We start from the raw sequence: 13,532 nt of genomic DNA, 5'->3' as shown, positions 1-13,532 counted from the left end.
TAACTATATGTAGCCATTCCACTTTACAGATGAGAAAACTGAGGCTAGGGAGATATTAAGAAATTTGTCCAAGGTCATATAATTTGCAAGTGACAGAGCCAGGACTTGTTTGAATCCGAAGCTGACAACCAACATTAGCAACCTTCCTTAATACTGGTCACTGACAGGCATAGAAGCAAATTCCTTTTATATCTGCACGTTTTATGTAAAATATGCAAATCTTATAAAAATTTAATTTGCCTTCTTTAAGTTAATCATTATTTGATTCAAGGATAAACAATACTTTGTTTTGAAGTATGAGCCAGGAGCTTGTCAGATTTGATTATAATGGCAACAGATCCCATTTAAAGAAATTTGGCAATCTCTTGCCTCACTAGAATTTGATTAAAAGGGTGTACAAATAATGGGAAGCTTTTCTGCCAAGATACCGTAGCATCATGATAGAGTCACCTTCACTCTTAGACACTGGTTACATTAAAAATCTTCAAGTCTCAAGTGAAAAATATCATTTTCCTTTTGCTACCTAATCACATATGACAATATTTACATTCCCAAAGTTTCCATATGCAGTCACAAAGTCATTTCCAACATGCTAACTTTCTACACATCTATATAAACTAGTGTGGGTTTCTTCTGGAACCTAACTTAAATCCTTCTGTTTAGTGGGACCACTTAGAAAGTCATTGCTTCATTGTACTAAGTGGGACCTTTGTGGTATCAACCAATTAATGACTTGTCCAGAAATGCCTATTAATAGTTTAAATCAAGAATAAGAATGAGGCTTTCTAATGCTAAATCTTGTACAATATATATGTGTACACTTCGGATGGATTCTTTATGATTTTTACAGGTGCTGTGCTTGAATCACAGGCCACCTAGGGAGGAACTCTTTATCTCTATGTACTTCATTAATTATATTCTCTAGAAAAAGGTTGTATTTGAGATTACCTATGCAAAGAAAGGCTTACAGGTGCAGAGTCATACTATTATGAGTATTTAAGGTTCCTAGTTAAAATGATAAAGTCACTCAGTCACAAATATGAAAGAAATGAGCATTTTTTTCACAAAGTAAATATTATTATGTTTCTCATCTCATCTTTCCCTTATATTGGTGTGTTACTAATTTTATTCACAATTTGTTGTAGAGTAAGAGAGGAAATAAACAACAGTCTGTGTTAAAACTGTTTCCAGAAAAAGTACAAGCAGTGGGGGGGGAGGGGAAGAGGGAGCCTACTTAAAGAGTATTGTCTCTTTGGTTAAGCAGGAAATGAATTTGCTATGAAGGATTGGAACCCGCTCTGATAGAATTGAAGATAATTAAAATCTAATGGTAGAATCTAACCATTTAAATTGCAATTTAAATTGGTCAAATAGGATTGAAATCAGAATACTTGACAACCTTAAAATGGGATTATAAGAGATTTACTGTGTGCATGTGAAATATTTGCTTATTCTAAATTGAAATGAACATTGCATGGATGAAATGAAATAGTTTCTAAATTTATATGGCTTTTTATTTGTATTAAAATATGGTTGCGAGGATTTGCATCTTACAATATGTAATGACAAAGAACAACTGGCATGAAATTAAAAGATTTCAATAACAAACAAAAGATGATTAGGTATTTGCTGTTTATGAGCTCTTATTATCATAGCATGTATAGCTTATTACACAAAGTCTTAAGACAGGAGTTCTAAGTGATCAAATGACATTTATTGCTGTCTTAACCTAAGGCTGCATGATTAGGCTTAAGAGTTATTCTCTCTCCAAGTCTGGAAAAGGTAAAGTTGCAAAGCATGATTTCATATGTAATTATACTATTTTTATTAAAAGGTTAATATATTAAAGTAGTTAGACACACATGACTTAAAAGAAATGCTGTTTGCTTTTCTTACAGGAGATTAATAAAGCCCAACAATAAGGAATCTAATAAAAGTCTAGAGAGATTATGACTCACCAAAGTGAATGAAGGTCTCCCAAATTTTTGTTCAACATTCTTCCTAGTGATCAGTGATTTCCACTACTCTGGACGTTACCTTCAGCCCTGGGCACGACTTACTTTTATTGCCAATCTCCAGATGTCCTGTGTTGTTGAAGCACCACCTCTGCATCTGTCAGAGTGCATCTTGATCCAGATGACCAGGAAGAGGATTTTCAGGCCTCATTGGTCAAATAAAATCTAAATTTCTGAACAAGGCCATGAATTATAATACACTGAAAGAATAAAGTACTACTAATAAAAGAAGCATATGGGTAAATTCAATTTTTACCTTCTATTTCAATAGTATCATTTTAAATTCAAATAATTTTCTAATTAAAGATTTTTTGGTTGTAATACATTTACACATACAACCTTCCCTATCCTCACACACATACATGCACTTTTAAGAACTTTAGCTCCTTGTGCTGGATTTATGATAAAAGACTCGACCACCACATAACACAACCACATAACCTCAAGGGAAATCATTATCCTCAAATGGAAACACACATAGGAAAAAAGTTCCAATAGAAATTAAAAAAAAAAAAACTGGGTCTCTTTTTTTGAAATAGTAGACAAGCAGTTGTACATGAAAGGTAATGTATTTATGTATTTTCCCAAAGAAACAATATTCCCCATAGAAATTAAAAGCTGTGTTTTTGACAAGAGACTTGGCATAAAAGTGAACCTGGACTGGCTGGTATTGACCATTGACCCATGAACCAAGAGATCACTAGTTCTATTTCCAGTCTGGGCACATGCCCAGATTGTGGGCTTGATCCTCAGTAGGGCGTGTGTAGGAGACAGCTGATCAATGTTCTCTCATTGATGTTTCTATCTCTCTATCCCTCTCTATTCCTCTCTATCTCTCTAAAATATCAACAAAAACATATTTTAAAAAAATTTAACCCTAAATTTGGCCCATAAAAGCAATCATAAAATTTTAAAATATATTTAATAGTAACATTATGCTCCAAGTCCAGTAAAAAGAGTGTAAACATCCTTGATTATACACATTGATTATACTAGAGGGCACTCTATGCTATACAGTCCGCATGCTACACCTAAATAAGATTGTGCTATACTATAAATTAAAACTATTTAAAATTAATATGCTAGTTATAATAATAATTAAACATTTAATTAACAATATTTTTGTCTACCTTCTTAAAATTTTGTGATTTAAATGGCCTGCATCTCAAATTTCTGTCTAGGGAAGTGTGAAATTACTATTTTTCTCTTTGAGAGATTACATCTTAACCTACCAATCCAGATGTTGAGACTGCTCAGCAGAATATAGCATAAGAGAGGTAAACTGAGAATAAGCATGGATAAGAACTACATGCACCAGATACCATGGGAGTGGCCAACCCAACCATGTACCATTGAAAATGAACCCTCAGGCAGACTTAGGTTCTGCTCTGGTATAAAAGTCAATGAGGGGGAAGTGGTAGAGGGTCCCGAAAGAGGGATCTCCCAGCAGCAGAACAGGACCTGGGTAGCAATTGATAGGGATAGAGGCAGAGAAAGGGGCTATGCAGGCTGTTAGATAATGGGAGAACACATCAGGAATGAAAACTGACTTCCAGTCATGAGAGGTGACAAATAACAAGCAAGAGTGTAGCCTGATGCACACACAGATGTCCAGAGAATTTCCAGAGACCCAATGGCAATGGTCTTAGAAGTAGCAAGAACAACTTAAGACCCTATCTATTGTAACCTGCACTTCTACAGCCTGCAACAGGCAGGGACCGCAATTCCCCCAACACACAGACACTCAAATGCCATCCTGCACTTCTACAGCCTGCAACAGGCAGGGACCGCAATTCCCCCAACACACAGACACTCAAATGCCATTCAGTGACCCCAAGACACAGACACTCAAATGTTATTCAGTGACCCCAAGACATGGGCGCTCAAATGTCATTCAGTACTTAAAAATCAAGTTCTTGTTTCTAGAGTTTAGTCTTGTTGGTAGATAAATATTCTTTCCAATAAATAACCTTGATAATACACAGCATATTTAAAGCAGTCCCTAGAGCTTTAGTTTAAGCTTTTGCAGAAAAGAAAAAGCTTATGGATTTGGTCCGTTTATTCATTTCTTACTTGTTAAATTACTTGTTTTTCTCCCTCATCTCATTCTCCTAAAAGCACTAAGGCTGCCAAAGAAAATACAGATATGGGGGTGGGGATATGTCTGGGAAGGAGGAGCAGTAGCTGTGCTGCTCTGTCTTGAGGCTCTGCTATTTGGGGAGGTATTCACAGGGTGATTATCTGAATATGGCCTTGAAGCTTTTCATTTCTGTTTTTGCAGCCTCATTCATTATTTCATCTTATTTAAAACATAGATACAGAGGGGATTATTTTCCTTGTTTTAGAGATTAGCAAACTAATGTGGAGAAGTAGTAAGTGGTAAATGTAAATCTGTGCTTTAAAACCTTCAGGCAGGATCTGTGCTCAATTTCTTTCACATAGTAGATTCTCAAAAGTATTTGCTAAATGAATGAATGAAGAGATAATTTTCTCCACCAAAGTACTATGTTTAAGACACAAGGAAGAAAAGTAAAGTCACAACAGGGATATTGAAGAATGAAATTAGCTAACATTAATTGCATGCTTTCTATCTGTCAGCCATTGGATAAGTACCCTATACTCATTTATTCATTACAACAACAAGTAGGCTGTATTACTTTTCACATTGTAAACATGAAGAAACCACAGGATGTGTTTCAGCACTGGGATTCAAACCCAGATAGGCTGACACCATAACCCATGCTCTTAATCTCCTACCATCCTACATAGAAACAAATTAAGAAGCCAGAAGTCATGATAATGGCAAGGAGCAGGTGCAATACTAAGGGGAGAATGGAAAGGTGGAAGACCTAATATTCACTGACTTCCAGGCCTTTATTTAGATTATCTCTAGTCCTCAAATTAATCTGAAAAGTTTTTATGAGAATATTCACTTCATAGATAAGAAAAGGAAGTTCAAATAAGTTAAATTACTTCCCCCCAGGCCATACAGCTAACAAGTGACAGAACTGTGATTGGGTCTAGATTCTAAAGCATATATTATTTTCTATTATACAATACTAGAGGCCTGGTGCACGAAATTCATGTACAGAGGGGTGTCCCTCAACCCGGCCTGCACCCTCTCCAATCTGGGACATCCTCTCATAATCCAGGACTGCTGGCTCCTAACCTCTTGCCTGCCTGCCTGCCTGATTGCCGCTAACTGCTTCTGCCTGCCAGCTTGATCGCCCCCTAACCACTCCCCTGCCGGCCTGATTGATGCCTAACTGCTCCCCTGCCTGCCTGATCACCCACAACTGCCTTACCCTGCTGAGACCCACCTCCTCCACCAGGACCCACCTCCTCTACGCTAGGCGGTGAAGACTCTGGGACCAACCTCCTCTGCTCTGCGCAGAGCCATGGGACCCCCAAGCCTCACCACATGGAGCAGCCACCAGGCCCCGCCTCCGCTGTGCATGCGGCCATCTTGTAGCAGCCATCTTGTGACGACATCGCGCGAGTGCGTTGCACGAGGGCGTGATGCTACCTAGGCTTTTATTATATAGGATTAGAGGCCTGGTGCATGAATTTGTACACAGGCGAGATTCCTCGACCTGGCCGGCGATCTGGGCCAATCGGGGTCATCTAGCCCAGTCCCAATTGGGCTGATAGAGGCCAGCTGGCCAGGGAGGGCCTACGGGAGGGTTCCAGGGTATGTCTAGACCTCTCACCCAGTCCAGATAGGCCAAACCCCAGCAGTAAGCTAACCTACCAGTCAGAGGATCTGCCCCATGGTGGCCAGTTCACATCTTAGTGACTGGTAGAAGAGTCAAACAAAGGGTCGCATGAATGGTTGGACACAGCATATTACACTTTTATTATATAAGATTGCCAGACACAGAATCTATACAATCTAGACAATAGGGACTTTCCCTGGGCAAGCTCAGTCACTGCTCCTAAGCAATGTAATATAGAAGAGCGGAGGACTTCTGGTATGTGTATGTCTTGACGAAAGAACAGTCTCCATCTGAAAAGTTCACTCTCTTTAACCAAGCATATAAATTACTACATCCAAAGAATAAATAAGGAGATTGATGGGGAAAGTACACACCTGCAACAGGCAGGTTGGCTGAATCAGCTCAGATGATCAATAAGTAAAAGTGTAATCAATCAGGTAAAAAGGTATATAGATTGATTTCATAATGGAGGTGTATGTCCAGTTCTAGACACTAGGTAGTATGGCTCTTCCTTTCTATTTTTGGATATAGAGATGCTGACACATGTGTATGGGGACCTTTTTTCCGCTTTCTGGAATTATCTTAAATCTTATTCCAGGACAGTAGTTCTCAAGCTTTAATATGCAGCAGAATCAATCATAGGGCTCCCTAAATAGAAAATATGCCTCCTCCCCCTCAGTATCTGATTGAGTAGGTCTGGATTGGCTTCTGAGAAATTTCCTTTCTAACAAATTCCCAGGTAAGACTGACGGTGCTGGTCAGGGGACCTACACTTTTATTACAGTAATAATTGACTAATTAATATTAAAATAGAAAGAGAGCAAAGGGGAGGCCAGACAGTCTAAGCATGGTCATATGGGTAGCTTCACCAGAAAGCTGCAACTTTACACTCCCCAGGGAACCACTGGACCATTCCCTACAGATCACTGGAGGAAGGAGTCCAACAAAGAGGAATATGGGAACATGGGCAGTGAAGTAAGAGTGATGTATGGGAGGTGCTTGTCTGTCAATCTAACCTGGGGACAAAGATTACTGCCTAGAACCCCAAGGCAAGTTCATGAAAATTTGGGAATATATAATCCCTAAAGAATTCTCTCTCTCTCTCTATTGTCCTTGCACTCCCTTGCACTGTCTTGCTCTGTGACTCACACTTACCCATGCCCTAGCCTGCCATGTGGCTGCCCATGGCCATGAGGATCCCACACGCAATGGACTGCAGCTGGGAACTCAAGCTAAGCTAGCCAGATGGTGAATTGGACTGTTCTTTGATATGGAGCAGAATCTCTGGATAGTGGCTTTAATCTAGCTCTGCTGAAGACAAGGCAGGACTCCTTTCCTGGCAAGATAAGAGGAAGGAAATGGGACCTTGGAAGGGGACCCCCTTAATATTACATCATCAATAAAGCTTTCCGTGATACTTCATCCTCCCATGGGGACCTCAGGAAATTCTTTCCCCCATCGCATCCCAAAAAATTCCACTTTCACCAGTAACAGGAGGGGACACAGAGGGCACCTCATCGATAACACTTTGAGGACTATATTTCTAGAGTTATTGCAAGTTTCCAATTTCTTTTCTCTTTATTCCAGACCAATGTTGGCTATGGTAGGATTCCAGCTCTCAAGAATAAGCAATCTGCTTTATAATAAAAGTGCTCAATTCCTTGATTTTAAGTAAGGCTCTAAGTACTGATTTGCAGAGTTTATGCATTTCATAGTAAGTTCCAGATTTTCCCTGAGTATAGAAAGCACAGCCGTAGATGAAAGATAAAAGGTAAAAACAATCATGCCTATACCTTTGTGATTTATGCATAGTTCCTCAAACCTCAATTTTGCCCTACATGGTTTAGATTCCTTGGGGGAGCCCTGCATAATCAATATAATCTAGAAAGGTTCACCTAATCAATAAGGTAGGACTTTTTCACTTTCTTCCAATGATCAAATAGAAATAAAAGGTTTTGCTCCTGTTTTACAAATGATTTTTTAAAAAATAATTCTCATAGCTTCACTGTAAGCGTTATACTTTTATAGTTGTCAGAGCTCAGCGGGGTAAGCTATGACGGACTGTTTCATTTTGACAGTTCCTTTGGAATAATTATTTAATGTGAGCATTATTTAAATGTGAGAGTGGAATGAATATATCTTGGTGTGTGTTTTTTTTTTTAATTTAGTCTCAACATCTTATCTTCCATCTACATTTAAAACAGCACATTATTCTTTGCTTCTTGACTTCCATTTAGAGTTAGCACAGAGTTTAGATACTGGGGGAAGCATTTTAACTGAAGAGCAAAAGATACACATTGATTGCTATCTTTGGCTTTGTTCTTCCCTTTTTGCTATATGAAGAAAGAAAAATGTTGATTTCAAGCTGAGCAAAATATGATTCCTTTTGAACTACACACTTGACAATTTAGGAAAAGCCACACACCTTTCAAGGCATTATTTCAAGCATTCCGGGTATGTATACAGTTACTTTTGCTGGTTGCCATTTTGAGGAAAGGTCCATTTTTGGAGGAAAACTGCAGGAATTTGGAACTTAGAGTTTTGTTTACAATGGAGTCCTGGCTACCCATTCTCAGGGATACTTAATGGGTAATGGCAAGGACAGGAAGAGTCGAGAAAGCAATTATCATTGCTCTTACTGGGAGATGGGGTGAGGTAACAATGCATAGAAAATAGTTACTTGTTTACTTCAAAATATGGTAGTGTTGGACTACAGGGGTAATCTGGAGAGTTTCTGTATCTTTTTTATATGCTATTTCTCTCAAGAATCAACAGGCAGTGTCATTATACTCATTCTAGAAATTGCCTTTATGTACAAACAGCATTCATTACATGCAGCTTTTCTGAGCTCTAAAGGGCAAGAGAAAAACAGATTATTTGTAAAATAAAAATAAAAAAATAACAGTAGCAAGGATTTTTTTCCCCAGTGAGAAGGAAAATGCCTGAATATTGTTTTCAAACATTCCAGCCATCAACTCCAGAGAGCATGAGCAAACATAATTTTCATTGTTGGCATAATGAAGATGATGATGCTTTTTAATCGTTTCCCAGAGCATAAATTCATTTTCAGTGTGAGCCTGGCTATGTGGCCATTACAAGTGTTAGCACTGTGAGAAAAACAAATGCACGAATGAAAAACAATGAGTCAGACAGCTCATTCATTGCCGCCAATAGAAGGCAGAGTTTCCAAAACTCTGCTTAGTATCTGCCTTTGTGTAATATGAAGTGCATTGCAGGCCATTTGCATGTTGAGTAAAATGTTAGAATTGTTTAGGAATAAACAAAGCAGTTGCATTTTCACTATCTCTCATCTCTCAGGAAAGTTTGGATTTTTATTTTCTTTGTATATATGCTTATTAGATTAGGTACAGAGGAATTTTTTCAGTAGATAAATTACATAATGTTGAGAATTGCTGCAGTTACCTCAATAATACAGATAAAACCCTTCCTCAACTTCTATATTACCAGACAACTAAAATTGCTTTCTTATTTAAATTATCTGGATATTTTCTTAAAAAGGAGAACACACTGAGCAGTAGTGTAAAAAGACTAATATTAAAACTAATTATTTTTTCCTTACTGACCAAAGCTATCATTTCTATCAATTTTCCTCCTGTCTTTTTTCTGTGTGACTTCATATTATATATTTAGTTCTGTCTCCTGTTTCTTTCTTTTCTTATTATAGCATAAGCATTTTCTCATTTAGTAAAGTTTTTTATAACTGATTTTCAGTGTCTACATATTATTAATATCACAGAAAAATAGCATAATACATAGAAGAATTCTGCATTTGTGAACATTTAAGCGGCATCTAATATTTGTTTACTAGAAAATAATCTATAATAATAAAAGCATAATATGCTAATTAGACCAGACAGCCAAACGACCTTTTCGATGTCATTCTGGATGAAGCTGCAGTGGTGGGGACCGAGGCAGAGGGGTTAGGGGCGATCAGGCAGGCAGGCAGAGTGATTAGGGTCAATCAGGCAGGCGAGCAGTTAGGAGCCAGTGGTCCTGGATTGCGCCCAAACAAATAGTCAGACATCCTCTGAGGAGTCCCAGATTGCGGGAGGGTGCAGGCCAGGCTGAGGGACCCCCACCCCCCTGTGCACAAATTTCGTGCACCAGGCCTCTGGTACAATGATAAACATCCTTGTACATGAGTGTATCTAACATTTTAAGGCTGTGAGTAAATGATGGCACTACTTATGTAACAGGAATGTAAGTGAAACCTCTGATGATCACGGGCCATGGGGACACCCACAGTAAAAATATTTTCCAGACACCCTTGCTGGTAGTATGACTATGTGACTTAAGTTTTTGCTAGTGGAATATGAGACAAAGTTGCAGCTTCTAGGAAAGTTCTATAGACTATTGATGCCCTTTGCCTCTACTTTTGGAACAAGGCTACAATCCAGGGATGGTAGAGTGTGAAATAAGAGAAATTCTCATTAGATATCTATTGACAAACTGGAAAGAAAGTATTAAAGTTGTAATACACCTTTTAGTGATAGTGAATCACCTTTGTTCCATTTGTATTTAATGATAGTGAATCACCTTTGTTCCATTTGTATTTCAAGTGAGGGTTATGGCATATATATATATATATATATATATATATATATATATATGATTTGTTTTCATAGGATTTAAGAAAGATTCCTGGGTTTAATTTCTCTCTCAGTGGGCACTCTGCATCATTCTCTGCCTCCTCATTTTAGCAACAACAAAATACATGTTAGCAAAAAATAGCTTTTAAAAAACAAATCAGTCCAGTTCCCAAGTAGAAAATAATTTCTAAAAAGTACTGTATCTCCTCTAGGGTAATTTTTTCATTTTAGTAGATTGTTCACTACTGTAAAAAAGAAAGTTACAAACTACATACAGGAGGAGAAGTAGCTTCAGGATCTGTATAACTTTGAGGCAGAGTTGTGTGAAATTGTCAAACAACAACTCTCTCAGGAGCTTCAGGTGTTGCGGATTATTCAGGAACCGTTTTCGCTCTGGGCAATGCTAATACAGCTCGGCTCCAGATGAAAACACACCTCAACATTTAAGCCACATTGCCTTTGACTAATCCTCCATACAGTGACGGCACTTCTCTTTTCAATATGGAAAATGAAAGGAAAAACTGAGGACATTATATTGGCAATTTTGGTAAAACAGAATATCCCAGATAGAGAGGTGAAAGGGAATGGGAGGTTTGAATTATGCAGAGAGCAAGCTGAGCTCTCAATTTCACTTTGCCAAGAATACAAAGCATTTTATAAATGAAGTTTACTGAACAGAGATTTCCAAATATTATGTCTAGAACCCATGAGTAGAAAACCCCCTAATCAATTCTCTCCTTGGTATCTCAGTAAAAAAGTGGCATTAATGGAGGCTGTTTTAGTTCTCCTGTGTTATTCAAATTTGCAGAGACTCCTGTGTTTACCAATGGGCTATCAGGCAAGAGCCTCTCACAAACATGGAGATATGATTGATGTTTATTCAGTTTGCACTTCTTTTGAGCCTCTGGAGGAGACAGGCCAGCATCATGAGAAATATGGGCAACACCTACCAGAGTCTACTTCTGTCTCCTTCCTGTGAACCCGTTTCCACTAAGAAGGTGACTCTCCTCCCAGTGTCCAGCACATCCCTTCTCTGCATTGGCCCCCTCTTATCTCTGCTTTGCTGTTTTATGCTCTTTACTGCTTCTGGCCTGTTGTCACTGCTGATGTCATCACTCACTCTGCTCCAATGACCAGCCTGCAGGATGCTGGGCCATCAGCACTTAGGTGCCAGCCGCCTGCCCTGTTTCTCCTAATGGTGTGTGATCATTTGGTGTGATTTTGAAGCTCATCACTGCACGTGGACTTCTGCCCCTGTCTTTTCTCTGTTTGAGCCATATTGCCAGCTAATATAAGAGAACCCTATGCTCATAAGCCCCTACTTCCAAATGGTAAATATTTCAAAATCATTTTACTTGTAGACTGTCAAACTTTGCAACATTTTAATTTGTTCATTCCCTTGCTATTACTGGGTTGTTTATCACTTGGTTTTCAGCAGTGTGACACATATTGATGGTGTGTTTGCAAGTTTGCCCACTGTGATGGCTCATTTTGTGTCGATTTGACTGGGCCATAGTTTGCCCGGACATTTGGTCATGCACTATTCTGGGTAGGTCTATCGAGTTTTTCTGGATGAGACTAACATTTGAATAAGTGAATAAAGCAGATTGCCCTCCCTAATGTGGGCAGACCCGATTTTATCAGTGGGAAGCCTGAACAGATCAAAAAGGCTGACCCTCCCATGAACAAGAAGGATGGGACACTGGTTTATTCCTGTGTTGGACACAAATAAAAAGGATGGCTCTTTTGGGGTCTTCATCCCACTGGCTTTCTAACCAGAAATACACCAGCTACTCTCCTGGGTGCTGATGACTGCAGAACAGAGACTTGTCAGCCTCTGTCATCATGTAAGCAATTTCTTAAAATCAGTCTCTTCAAATGTGTCCTATTCGTTCTTCTCTGGACTATCCTGACTAATGCATCAGCTAACTCTGCTATTTGTTTTGTTTACTACCCAATATATTGTTTTCTAAATTACAAATTTAGATGATTTCATATTAAATGTCTCTGACTAGTACACTTGAGGAATTTCATTCTCAAAAGCAATCGATCTGTGAACAGCTTGCCTTTTTTTCTTATAAATATGGAACGACAAATGTGAGTTGGCCTAACAGCCCCCACTGCCATGATAGAAGGCTCTCCATCTTGTTCCATTTCTCTCCCACCAAGTGCTCTCAGAAACCCTCAAATGATGACTCATATGTTTTCACAAAAAAGCGTCTCCCATGGCCTTCTCCTGCTCATGACTCAGGAAGTTTACTGCTTTACATTTTCCACAAGCTGACAAGGCCCCTTCATGAACTATCATGTCTATACGTTCCCAAAGCTAATTGCCGATGCTTGAGGACCCGGAGTAGTACTCACTTCTGTAAGACTGAATTCTCCCTGAGTTGGGAAAAGGATTTCTCCTTAACTCTGTGTCACATCCCAAACAAGGGATGACAGCTCAAGCCTGATGAAACTGTCACGAGTGACTATGCAACTCTGGGCAGTAGCTGAGTTCCTTGTCTATTCAGTTTTGACTTTGCCCTCAAAAGTTTGACAAATTGCAGTCTGTTTTAGTGAGAGCTCAGACTCAAGGTAAAGTGTACTATTTTCTCTACCCTCTGCTGACCTCATAGATATGTCTCCCAACACAGGGCCATGACTAGGAAGGAAGCTCAATATGAAAAGGTGGGCTTCGTGTAGCTACATTCAGAGATCACTGCCCTTCCCTGTTGCATTAGGCATTTTATTTTAAATTTAATCTTCCTCAATGTTTTTGAAAGAATAGAAAGGAAAATTATCTTTTTTGAAAGAGTCACTATTTTAACAAAATTCATTTACAATTATTTTATTAAACAATCATTTTTTACATGTCATCACACCTTACCCCTGAAGTGCAAACAACAGTCTGAGGTATTAAAACTGAAGGAACATTTGCACAAATCTGTAAGGTTTCCACACTATAGTAACCAGAATATTTAGTATAGATACATACTACAAGCAACTGCGGGTTTGTAAGAACAAAGGTATATAAAACATATCTGCTTTGTCTCATAATAGCTCTGATTCTCCCACTTATGCAGAAAGGGTGGCAAAAAATAATATGAGACTTAAGTTGCTTCTGAAATGATATGCCTGTTATTCAGTTTTACAATATGGTGTACATAAGTTAAAAGGTCAATAGCTGAAACAGTAGCCATCCTAAA

Source organism: Myotis lucifugus, unplaced genomic scaffold, assembly GCF_000147115.1.
Source record: "Myotis lucifugus unplaced genomic scaffold, Myoluc2.0 scaffold_140, whole genome shotgun sequence".
NCBI lineage: Eukaryota > Metazoa > Chordata > Mammalia > Chiroptera > Vespertilionidae > Myotis > Myotis lucifugus.
The sequence above is the reverse complement of the archived record's forward strand: the minus strand, read 5'-3'. Positions refer to the sequence as shown.